This window comes from Metopolophium dirhodum, chromosome 7, assembly GCF_019925205.1.
Source record: "Metopolophium dirhodum isolate CAU chromosome 7, ASM1992520v1, whole genome shotgun sequence".
NCBI classification, from domain to species: domain Eukaryota; kingdom Metazoa; phylum Arthropoda; class Insecta; order Hemiptera; family Aphididae; genus Metopolophium; species Metopolophium dirhodum.
In genome coordinates, this window is record NC_083566.1 from 6,267,184 (window position 1) to 6,281,708 (window position 14,525).

Below are 14,525 nucleotides of genomic sequence, written 5' to 3' on the forward strand. Positions count from 1 at the left end.
TTATTATAATCGTCAAGGTAGACGGTATAATCGTTGTACAATGTACAATCGTCAATAAGTCGTCTTTAGAGTTTCAACGCCGTATTTTTTTGTTGTTAACATGAGTGCTAATCTAAGGTGACGCGTGCTCTTAGTTTGAGCGACAAAATAGACATTTTAGAAAAGTACGACTGTCTTCCCAAGATGGGACAACGTATGAAGCAGAAAGTAGAAAAAACTAAACTAAACTAAACATTTCACAATCGGTATTGGGCAGAATATTAAAAAATAGGAAAGACATAGAATGTGAAGCATTACAAAACGAGTCTCCAAGTCGAAAAAGAAAAAGACGTGGAAAGGATAATACTGCAGTTGAACGCGCATTGAAAGAATGGTTCGTAAAAGTTAGAAATAAAGATGCTCGCGTGTCAGGCCCTTTGCTTCACCAAAAAGCTGAAGAACTGTATATTTATCCGATACTGTACCTATACGCATATGACGACGACGCATTGATAGGAATTGCAGGAGGGGGTGGTCTTAGTCCCCATCCCCCAAAACAGACAGCTTTTTAGTTGTGTGTTATCGAAGTCCACCTGCTCACATTGACGTTTAAAATGTTATCCCCTCCTGAAATTGTAATGGATTTTCACCTATTCGACTATGTAAACTTTGTAAATGCTTAACTTGTGATCATTGGACATTGGTTGTAAATGTTGTAATTTACAAGGCTGGGCAAGTTACGATTTTTTTTAACTTGTTAAGTTAAGTTATTTTAAAATAATAAAGTTAAGTTGAGTTAAAAGTTACTCGTATTTTTTTTTTGTTAACTTTGAAAAAAAGTAACTTAACTTAGTGTAAAGTTAATATTTGCTAATTTGCAAAAAAAAAAATTCCAGACACATAATATGGTTTATTAGATAGTTTTTCTTTACGCTCAAGAAAATTACTGGGGAAATTTAAAATGATACATCAAAGTTAAAACCCATTCAAAAATTTGCATTATTCTTCGGAATAAAATTTACTTAATTTAGATAGTATTGAAATAAAATTAACTTGAAGTTAACACGTTAATCTTGAAAAAAAAAGTAACTTATTAAGTTAAAAGTTAATTTGAAAAAAAAGTAACGAGTTAATTAACTTAACGTTGTAACTTAATTTTAATTTTTAACTCGTTAATGCCCAGTCTTGGTAATTTATATGTAAGCATCTATATATACCCACTAATTAGTAATTATTAATTATAATACTAGATACAATATTATTTAATTTATAATCAACTATATAATATAACATTATATTATATATAGGTATATTATTACTAGTTACATATTTTATCAAGTCTCCTTATTTAAAATTAAACTTTTATTTTGACAATAAATAAGTACCTTCCTAAAGATTGATATTTATTTTTAAAGAAATATGTTCGAAAGTTCTAAACTAACAAATCTTCTAAGCTTCTAAATCTATTTAATGTGTCTCATAGTAGTTATATAAAATATAAATACTTATTTTTGGAAAAAACCATTATTTTAATTTCAACCCATTGCTATTAAAGCTGGTATACCATTTTGATATTATTTGTTGGACCTTTTTTCTTTTGCAGCAAATGATTTCGAGCTTTTCTTTGTACAGTGATGGCAATAAGTGAAAAAAAAATATTAAATAAAAACATGTAGACAAAAGTGCACAATAAAAGGCAAATATAAAATGTGTTGTGGGCATAAAAAAAAAAAAATGAAACTGCAACTACTGGCGTCGCCAAGTCGGGTGTAATCCATTCAAATGGCCACACTATCGACTAGAAAAAAAATATATTGGTTTGTTTTTTTCCTAAACAGGCGAAAGAAGAAAACATTCTCCGGAAGTTGACAAAGAGGAAACGTCAGGATGAAAAATACGAATCGAATCCAAATAAAAAACCTATGCTGATCCTGACTTTTGCATTATGTCTTATCGAGATGGTGGCTGGAGCCGTAGTGGATCCGTAAAAATAAAATAAAGATATTATGATTGGACTATTGAAAAGTTATTGAATTTTAGTTTTGTATAAAAATTGCCATATTGAACTAGTTAAATGCAATTTAATATTGTGTAGACGCCGACAGTATTTTATAAGACAACAATTTATTATAAAAATATAATATTATTTAATAACATACTCGCTATAATGCTATATGCCTATATACAATAAAATTATTGTATTACAACTTAGGATACTGTAATAAACCTGCAGAAGTACATTTACAACACATTTGAGTAAACATAACCGTTCTTAGATAAATTAGCACCCCGGGCTACCGACATTTTATGGTGCTTTTCTTGTTAAAAGGTTCATTATTTATTCCCTTAGCTGAATTTTTAGTAAAAATGTCTAACAAATTTTGATTATACCCACACGATTTCTCATATTATTATGTTGAGCACTAGTAATAAGTATCTACAAAGCTAGTGCTACAAACTACAATATCGATGTAGGTATGTATGCTATTAGAATGCACGTAAAGTGGGTGACTACTGACTTCCCATATAGTAATCGTTTGTACGTCAATAAAAATATGTCCACTCATAGCAGTGGCGCCATCTTATATTCATAAGATCGCAGACCACTGGTAGGTATTTTGCTGTGATAAAAATACTATGTAAGTAATTATAACAATCATTAACGCATAAGGTGTATGTATTAAAAATGTTCGCAACATAAATTCCAGTTAAGTATCTATTCGTTTTGATTGTTTAACTTTTGTAAAAAGTTAATCAAATATTTACTAAAATACAGCAATACATTATTAAAAACAAATTAACCTCCCTACAACTTATTTTTTTCCATGCCTAAATATAGATATAAAATTTAATTTATGTTTATAACTAAATAACTAAAATAGAAATACATACGTTTCAAATAATGAAATTTCATGAAACAAATGTTTTATTAATCTCGGGCTAAGTTGATTTTACTCTTTTTATATTATTAAAATGGTAATAATAATATAATGAACTTAATACCATCACATTTAAAAACTCAATAATAAAATTACTTTGGTATTTCTTAAGCTTATAAAATATTAGTTTTTAAAATTCAAACTTCTTACTAAATAATATTTTATGGGTGCACAATCATTTTCAAATTTATGAAAAACCTACCTGGCTGCCTATTTTTATTTTCAGAGACATATGTAGGGTTTTGACACCTTGTATAAAGTTTTTTATTACTCTACCCACTACTAAATTAAATGATGAGTCACTAGAAATTATTGAACACAAAAAGGTTTGAAAACGCTCAATATTTAATAAAAATATGTTAAGAGGACGCTACCAATGCATTTATTGTCTTCGTCTTACACTCGTATATGATATGGAAAATTTTCATTCGCTAGTTTCAATAGCGTGCTAACAAGTTTTGATATTAGAGTGAATTGACCTATTATCAAACCTTAAGTTCAAATCTTTATCCGCGCCTCGGTGTTTTTTCGATATTTTAATTTTCAGGCAAGATATAGGTATGTGAAATATCACAAATTAAAAATACTCATATCACCCTTGAAAATTAAAATATTGAATAAAATCGGACGCTGAAGTACAGATAATATTCTTATCTAAAAATGTGATAGTAGGTTTGTTCACTTTAATATCAAAACAAACAGCACACTATTGAAACTAGTGAACGACAATTTGCCATGTCGTAGGTAAGACGAAGACAACAAACGCATGGCCAACTACCCGGGTAACGTCCTCCTAAGTCTTAGAGTTTCTTTAAAAATAGTTGTCTAATTTATGAATTTTAGTAATGATAAGTGTATGTATTTTTAAAAATGTTTTCTATGACCACATTTTTAGAAGCTGCGCCACCTCCAATAACGCGGCCATCCCTATAAACTAAAAAAATTCCCTACCTGAGGCGAGCCGTGAGTATTCAATTCCCTCACTACACAAGTACTTGGTTATTTTTAATATACATTTATATTTAGTTCAAGTAGGTAAATTAAAAATCAAACAATAAATCACTTATTAGCGAAACTTATTCACCAATCATATTATTATTGTAAAAATAAACGCTAGGTACAAATTAAACGATACTACAAAATAATTGTATTTATATGAAATATCGTTATTACCTACTTACATTTTTATGTTCTAATTAGATCATGATGTAAAATGTATTTTTAAATTCTTTCTGTCGATATTATCTTGTCTTGTAAATCTGTTTTTTGTTGTATTTTCGGTAATATTCCAAAAATGGCTTATCATCATTAATTTAAAACTCAATATAATTAAATTACTGTATTGAATATTACCTAATTAGTTCTTTCTATATATTTTTCCTAACTATTTTTACAAGTTCGATGGAGAATGATTATGACGTGTAATATGTCTATATTAAAAGAATTAATAATGATAATAAATAATATTGTAAAATCGGTTTATATAATTATATTCGAATTTTCTATACACGATAACATTTAAAAAATATTTTGACTCGTTTTGAAGTGTTTACAGATATTTTCAATTTAACAACAATATAAAATATATAATAAAAAATATCCACTCTGACAAACCACCTCTGCTCAGAAACGTTTTTCGTATAAATTAATAATTACAATTCAATACCATTATACAGTAACCTACTGTACTGTAGAGCGACATCCACTTACCCTCTTTTTTTTTGTTGACATTCATATTTTTTTACTTATTTTAAATAACGATCGAGGCGGCTTGTTTTTTGAAAAATGTGTATGGATTAGTTCTTATTAAAATATATATTTAATCCTTTTTAATGGCATTTTTTATATCATCTGTTTTATTATACCTACTACAACTGAGTTTGACTTAAACGTATTTAAAAATAAATTACAACTTTTAATGATGAAAACCATTAAGTATAACGTTTAAGTAGGTGTAAAATATAGGGGATTAAATATAAGCGTTGCACTTACTTGAATGCCCAAATTCAAGAAAAAATAAATATACAGGTTCTTTGACAGTAGTTCTAAGGTATAATATTGAAGGATTTTAATTATTTATTATAGTACATTAGTACCTACCTAGCATTCACTAAATAATATAATGGAAACATTATTTAAAATTGGTTCGGGATTGTTACGAAGGGTGGTGTTAAGGGTGAAACCTTTTATTTTTTAAATTAATGGAAATGAGTTATAAGAAATTACACGTTTGGCATGTAAATAAATTTAAATAATTTTGTGATTGAGTGCAACAATTGTTTTAAATTTTGGTCTGAAAATTATCGAAAAAAATAACTAGGGGTTTTTGGGAACAATCACGTCACTGTGGGACAATTACCCGTTGTCTAATTTACAACATCACGGGAGGTTAAATCCTGAAAGCCTCTCGAACATTACCCCTAAATAATTTGTGTATTCACTACCAATCAATAATATGGGATATCGTGAAATTAACGAGCACTCGACCACGAGCAAATTGCATCAAACAACCTTTTTATAAGGAATTCGAGTGATATGAAAATACAAATCAAAAATTGTGCTTTACCAATTACCTATCAGAATATGAAAAAAAATGTATTGAATTAAGGAAATAGGTTTTAGGTGGATCATTTTCTGCACAATATTCTGACTCACTTTGTACTCGCGGGTATGATATATAGGTAATTCTATTCTTTATTTTTTTTGTATAATAAATAAGTATATTAGTTGCTATTGGTTAATCTGCCAGATCAGTACAAGCATTCATAAAATCGAATTTTCGCACATTTCCTACCAAGGTGGTTGCAGAGTTGATATTCTTTCGAACATTGTCCGGGATCCGACGCGTAGTCGGATTGCCTATACCAGGGTGGCTGAGTTGCACTTATACTGCCGCGAGTTACACTGAAAAAGGGTTGAACAATCACAATTTTTTTAAGAGTTGTCATTTTTTACGAGCAACGAAGTGAGTAGTATTTAATATGATATCGAAATAAACGATAAAAATTCATTGACTGTAACATTTTTTTAAAATTAAATTCTATATTTTAATAAAAACATTAAAGAATAATATAATAAATAATCATTTTTTTTATTTTGTTCTTCAGGAAGTAATACCTGCATGAAAACTGATAAGTTCACATTAGGTTCAGATATTACCTATACATAATACAATAATACATATTATTATATTAGGCAATACTACTGCGATGATGCGTATAGGACGCGTAAATAGGTCACATATCTGTTTTACCGCATAATAATTGTAACAGACTTAACCTTGAATTAATAGATATATATTTTCACGACTTAAATCTTTTGAAATATGAGTTAAAATATTAGTTTTCATTTTTAATGTCCGTAATCTTCAGGGGAAAACGACATGAATACCAATGGGTGTAAAATTTGATTAGGGCCACGAATAAAAGTTTGACTTTTGTTAATGGTCTGACGCGTTAGAGTAATAAAACCGCGAGAACTACACGATAAGTACCTCACGCGGACGTTGATCATAATATTTTGATAAGAAAAAAATAATTTTATTTCAAACACGTTTACCGCTCAAAATCGTAACCGATTATAAAAACGAGAACGACGGTTGGATTTCATTGCGGTGGCCAGTGACTATATTATACTATAATACAGTATTATAGTGACTGTTGTATACAACCGAGGTTTCCACGCGTTGTTCCGAGTCGTCTTATTCTCTCGTCACTCGTCAGCTGCAGCTACAATATTATGTACCTCTGCTGTGTTTAATATGCTGTTTTGCTACAACACGCAGTAACAGTTGAGGTGGCACTTGGGGTGTAAAATCACAATGTATTTTGGAATTACGAAGTCCGCCCCATGCGTTGCATCGCTTAAAAAATAAATAAAATCTCCGACAATAATGCACTTCAATAATAATATTATACTCTTTTGTGTCGATGACGTCATTTACTGCTGTATTTCTGATTGAGTCGTCTGTTTGTTTTGGCTCGGGAATCTGGTGAAGGGGATCGGGCTTCCATTATAACAATATGGATTGGGTTCCGGACGTGATTAATGATGTTCGAATGCAAATTTATATCGGAAGAGCACAATGGCCAATGGGACAATATCATTGCGATTGTTGTTGTCCGCAATAATATTAACTAGTAAAATCTGTGTGTTTTCATTTATACAATTTTTACTATTTGTATGACATGATAGCAGATATGCGTATTACCTAAGAATTATAGCAAGCCTGGGCATAAACGAGTTAAAAAGTTAGAGTTAAGTTAATTTTAACTTTTATTATTATTTTTTGATTTGTACAATATAACTTACAATCTGTTACCAACTAGAACAATAAGTAAAAAATATGGATGAATTTACGACTTGAAAAAGGCGGATTAAAGGAGCTTTCCAATAAAGGCACTTTGCCAGTTATATTTTTACTAATTTTTATTTTATCTTTTTAACTTAACTTTATAGAATTTAATTTATATGAACTGCTTTTTATTGATATAAACTTAATAAATAACGATATTATTATTGATGATGTATATTGCATAAGCATTTACTAAAGTAGGGATTTATAAATTTAACTATATTTAATTCTTATTCTTGTTTAATAAAAATAACTTGTTTAAATACTGCGGCATACAGGCATATTTTAATAATAATATATTGCATAATATTCCATGTTTATAAAAATAAATATTAAATATCCACTAATATTATAAAGGTAGGTACAAATGTACATTGTACAACTCTCAAGAACATTATAAAATATCATCGTCATAATAAAATATATATATTTAAAAAAAAAATTTACTTCAGTATTAATACGTTAATTTAGTTGATTGTAAGTTTCCATATAACTTTTAACTTGTTTGAGCTTAAACAAAAATCAGAATAACTATTAACTTTAAACTTTTTTAAATGTTTTCTATCAACTCAATATTATACGTATTTAGTAGTTATTAATTGTACTAGACGAACACGCGCAAATCGGTATAAAACCATTCATTTATAGTATTATAGCACTGGAGTTATGTGCAATTTATGTGAATATCTGTCAATATGGGTTCATTAATTATACGAATGTAACCAAATCAGTAACATAAATACAAATATCATTCCGTAAATTAATTGACTACCATAGATTTCCAAATGTTTAAGCCAGGGTGTATGTAAACATGTTATAATATATATTATGCTATAATACTATATAGTTTGAAAATTAATACATTTGCTATTCGAAGAAAGTAGAAACTATTGGGATTAATTAAATACTGGGATAATAACTGATTATTTTATGATTGAAAAGTTCTTAAATAGCTAACTAAAGCTTTGCCTCTATTTGTAAGATAGAATCTTAAGTATAAATCAATGAAATTAGGTACATAATATAAGTACCTAAAATTTTCAAAAAAATTCAAAATTTAATTTAATGTTTTTATAATATTTTGAGTTTATAATTTTACAGCAATTTTTTCAATAGAATTCAATTCTAATACAATAGAATAATAATTGATAGATGAAATACAGTGGTGTAAACATGTGCTGAAGGGGTATAGGTGTTCAAACCCCTGGTGTTTTTCAAAATTATATAAAAACGTGAACATGTTTTTATATAAAATACCTATCTATATTTGTATGTATCTTAATATAACCCTTCCACCTATTGGAAATTGTTGTGTATGCCACTGGATTTCTATATACATGAAATTTAAACATATAGGACATTATAGGTAGCTATTTTATTTTTGTGGAATATAAATAATTATGTATAATTTTTTATAAGTATTAGTACTGAGTACCGTATAGTGTATAATATATTACCTATTAATACAGTAAATACATAAAACAAAATAATTACTATGTTTATTGTTAAACAATACCTAATTGTAATTATAATCATTTATTGCCATATTTGATGAAAATAACTCAAGAACAAAATATAATGGTTAGGATTTTTCAATAAAATATGTATATACATTATACAATATACCTACCTATATACATTAAGCTTCTCAGTGCTGGTATATTTACTATATTGGCCATTATTGCAAACCTTCGAACTATATGTGATACATTATTTACTCTTGAATACACAAAATGAAAAGTTATCCTTATATATTACAAGTAGATCTGTCACATACAGATATGGTGATTTTCAATTAAAACTTTATGTGGACGCGTTTGTTGGGTAAGGGGTGCGTTTCGTAGAAAATCAAATATTAGTCAATGTTGCCAAAAAGAAACATTAACAACGAAAATCATGTATTATTCATGTGCTCTTTGTGATGTTTATTGTATTTTTTCCTCCCTGTTCTCAATCTCTATGTACATTACTTTCTGCTTAATATGAAACCAAGTGAATCGATAAACAGAAAACTAAAGGACATGCAAGTTTTTTTATTAGAATGTAAAGAAGAAATATTTTTGTCGAGGATTATATTTATCTACTGTTGAATTCACGACTGAGATAGGGTTTCGTGTTTCCTCAATCTGTCAGCTGGGTGTTTATTATTGTACACCCTTACACACAGGCCGATGTGGTGTCGTTTTCGTTTTCAATTTGTACCCTTTTGTTTACGCGAGGGGCTGAAAAAATCTCTTTCTCAGACTCCGTGTCACATTTCCAGGAGATATCCTCTTTTGTAGATCAAAAGTCGTTATTAATTTTGCGTTTCTGGTTAAAACTGCCAAAGAATACCTCAAGTTTTCCAATTAAATTCAGAACAATAACACCTGCAATCAATAAAGTCACACAAAAGTTTTGTTGGCAGTGTAAGATTACTCGACTTCTGAAAAGGCTTACAGATTTAAAATACAATTAGTACCTCTATGGAAATGTCTTCGTATAAGTGGATTCTAGACGCTTATAATATACGCATTTTGTTTAAATTGTTATATATCTATATTATAAGAATATATTTGTACTTGTAGATTTATATGGGTTGTACGAGTTATAATAGCCAATAGGTAGATAGATTATTATCAGTATGTCTTGTATCCAGTATCTCAATAACTTGTAGATTGTTTTAAATGATTTTACAATAAGAAATGTTAACTAAACTATTATTGATTTAGGTTCTTGAGTTACAAAAACAAAAACAAATTCATAATAAATTACTTTTGAATAACTTTTCATTACGACGTGAACGAATTAATATAGGTACTGTTTTAAATGTAAAAACTATTATGTACATGATTCAAAAATAAAGTAATTATAATAGTCACATATTATGTGACATATTGTGTTGTAATTAATATTTTGTTATTTATTGTAATTACAATATATTATAAGAAAATATTCATCGATAGTTATTTTCTATAATCTCAAAATTATTTTTATATTTGTAATTTTTTTATAACGAGCAAAGAAAAGTAGGTATTTTTAATCATTTTTTGGGATAAAAAAACAAATAAAACAACCATTTTTTTGTACGGAAAAACACTAATAAAACATTTGAAGGGGAAAAAATGTAAAAACTTTAGTCTAATTGGTTCAGTGTATTTTTTGCTTGTCCGTGGGCGATTATCATCGTAGTTTCTTTGTGGCACCCTATCCGAGGGAGGTGATGTCGTTGTGAAAAATGGGGTGGATGCCCGTTTTTGCAAAGTGTACTTCGGAGAATACGATCACAATAGTGAAAACGAGGGAAAAATATCGAATCATGAGCGACGAGGACCCTCTGGGAAAAACGTCGCCCTGTTGAATAATACCCTCGCCGAATATTCGCTGTTTAAAATGATTTTCTGTCCCCAAAAAGGTGTACCTAACAAAGTTCCCATCCTCCGTCTACCATATAAAGCCCCAGGGAACGAAAATCCAGTCGAACGTTCAAAAAGCGATTTTCACCCTCTCCACACACGGAAAATGTACTGTTTCATGACTCACAGGAGATACTCTTAATTGTGTCAGATCTTATGACGTATATATAGGGTGTACCTACAGCATAACATTGAAAAGTGGGTAGGAAGTACACAAAAAGAATATAAGGTATAGTTTAGTAGGGTGAAATGCCGATGACGGTATATAAGTTGCCAGAGGCGGTTTTTCATTCCGGAAGTAAGTAGTATATAAGGAGCTCAGGATCAGGAAGTCGGTATAAATCATGAAATGAAAAAAAAAAAAACAAATTTGATATCTTTTCCTGTTTAGAATGGCCACAATCCAGGAAGCACTTTGACGGTAGTTCTTTCCTTTTACCACATGGGAACACGCCCTTTAAGTCGTTATAACTTTAATAAATAAATACGCAAAATGAGTTCATAACTATGGCATAAAACTCAAGAGAAGCTTTCAAGTTTGATATTCAATGTGTGCTTTACTTAATGACTTAAATAACATTTGTTATCATAAATATATACCGTGTTCGTGTATATAGAATTAGGCAGTATTTAAAATAAAGTATTTCGTGGAAAAAATATGTGATGAAATAAATTTTATAAATCTAATACATATTATCTAAGTACTTTAATTTTTATATGGTTACAGATATCAGCTATGTTCATTATATCCATGATATTCTATTTTATATTGTTACAGATGTTTCAGTGTATGACATATGGTTGCTTGAATATATCTTATTAGCAGCTGTATCTATAGGTAATAGAAAAGTTGAATGTTTTTATTTCTGTGGTAGGTATTATGTTTTTGTACTCCATAAGATTTTTTTTATTAGTACCTAATATATCTATATTATAAATACTTAATAAATATTTAGTATTGTGATGGTAAAAGCAAAAATAATAAACATTTATTCTGTTTAAACTATAAAATATAATTATTTAAAACCAAATAGTATTTATCTATCTCGAAGTACTTAAAAAAAAGAACTTTTATACAAATCATATTAAATTTTAAATTTCACTATAAAAATTATCAAGTATTTTTCTAGTAATTAATAACAAAAAATATAACAAGATTTTAGATATAACAAGAATAATTAATATATTTTTCTAAGTTGTTTGAGTAAGATCGTTAGTCGTTTAATGATCATTTTCGCTAGAATAATAATCAATAGAATACCCTTTTTTTAAAACTGTAAACAAAATTATGTACTCAATGTATTTTGCCTCAACAACTGATTTTGATGTCATAATTTATTATTAATAGGTAATAAGTACCTAACATAATTAATTCGATCTTTTCAAATATTGAACTAAACTTTCGTTTAATTAAAAGCTGAAGATCTAAAAGTTTTACACTGTGTAAGTTAATTCCTCCCACTAAAACTTGTATAAACATGTAATAGTAGTAGTTATTAAGGAGTTCGGCGCAGAAGTAAAAGATTTTTTTACGTAGCAGTCTCTCATTAAAAATGCAGTTTGAAAATAATGTTGCAAAAACAGTTATACATATAGGTAGGTTATAGGTGAACCTGTAGGTTTTTTCAAAAGTAAAAATTTAAAGTTTTATTCTGTCATCAACGGAGTATATGTTCGTTGAAAGGTATTAAAGCCATCGAGGTTTGCTTAATGAAGGGTTGAATGCAAACTAGGGGATAAGTCCCTTCAAGTTCACTTACCCGCATGTGTACGTATAAAGTGATGGCGATAATGAAGGGAAGCGTACACATGGGAAATGTATAACGGAAATTAGATAAAAAAAAATTTGATGAAGAAATGTACATTGCGCTTGTATGGTTCTACAGACCTGTCAAAACTTTGTACTTAATTAGTTTAAAATAAAACATAAATTACATAACTCAAAATAGATCTAATTGTTGGTTAAACATTGAGAATGACTGAACTTAAATTTTAAATTGTGAAAAGTCTTAGGTAGGACTCCGGCTAAAGGGCTACATTGATCAGACTGCATATATTGTAGTACAATAATAATTGTACTATAGTGTTAACCATGTTAAAATGTCAAATTATAATATTTAAAATAATAATACATTTCAAATGCCTATAAGGGGGACGGAGTGACCGAGCAGACTAAGGCGTCGGTTGCGACGCGCACCGACGCCGGTTCAAAACCTCGGCCGTGGGTGGCATTTTTCTTCGGGCAAGTCACGGTGTCCGGGGAAAAGTGCCGCCATCCCCTACCCAGGCATAGCAGATATCTACGGGTGGCCACTAAAAAAAACTGCCAAACTAACAAACACACGTGTTAAACCTACAGTACCCTCCCCCAAAGTTAGAAACCACCCAATGGCCTAAGTTGCCACGGGTTAATTAATAATAAAAAAAAAATAAAAATAATACGTATAACAATATAATAATATTGCATGTTGAAGAATTCAATGAATTTTAGTATGAGTACCTAGTACTTACCTATTAATAAATTGTAGTAGGTATGCCAAAATAGAATATAGAAAAATCAGGCAAAATGATTTTCCAAAAATATCTCATTAAATATATATACAAAATATATCTCACAAAGAACATACCTAACGAGTTACGCAAATTAATGCATACGTTGTACAACATAATATAAATGCAAACAATTATTATATAACATGGTGACTACAGGAAAATAAGACCAACCCTATAATTCACTATTAGTTTTTTTTTGGTTATATGAATACCTATAATATGGCTGTATGAATAATTCGTCAATGTATTTTAGTATATTTAAACTCAAGAATGTTTTTTTTTTATATAACTGTATTATTATTAAGACAAAAGTATGCTCAACTGATTCTATGTTTATAATATATCCATACTTTGTGTTATTACATTTTGTCAATGGTTATAATATTTAGTGGACATTGTCACATTGATATTAAAAAAAAATATTTAAGTTAGATAGGTATACCTACTGCATTGCATTTTGTGTTTTTAAATTATGCTAATATCATACGAATTCGTTCAATATCCTTTGTCTGGATTTGGTTGAGATGTTATGTACATACAAAACCGTTGACTAGCTTACCTTTAATTTGGGATTCACCCCCCCCCCCCTCCCATCACCCACCCATAGTTGATGTTTGTGATTTCCGACACACAATTTCCTATTTCCCAGCTTTGTGTCAATTTGGGGATTCACTGTGTTATTTTCTGCCAAATTATAGATTTTTTTTTCTTGCGAACTCGTACAGTATCCTTTTTTATTCTTCCCACAGGTCATTATTAAAATAATAAAACAATTTGTAGTACCGACTTTTCTTACAAGATTATGGTTATGTGTACCTACGTCGTACAATATTGTTGAGTTAAAGATTATAATTGTTAAAAGGATACAAGAAAATATACAAACAAATAAATCAGAAGAAGAAACACAAACAACTGACTCCATCTGGAGTAAATGTCAATAATAAGAATAATATGCACCAGGAAGTGTATAAAAGAATTATGAGTGGGAATAACAGGTGTTATTATAGTATGGTCAAACTACTAAAATCAAAACTACTCTCATGGACATCGAAAATACGCCTTTATTATAGCTACTTGCGCCCAATAATAACATATGCATGCGACACATGGTTCTTGACAAAAGGAGATGAGAGAAAATTAATAATATTTAAGAGAAAAATACTCCGGAACATCTATGGGCCACGAATCAACCAAGAAACAAATATGTATGAAAGAAAAAGAAACGAGGAATTGCAGAAATTGTATAACAAACCAAATATCTTAGAATTTTTTTTAATAATCGACTAGAGTGGTTCGGACACACTT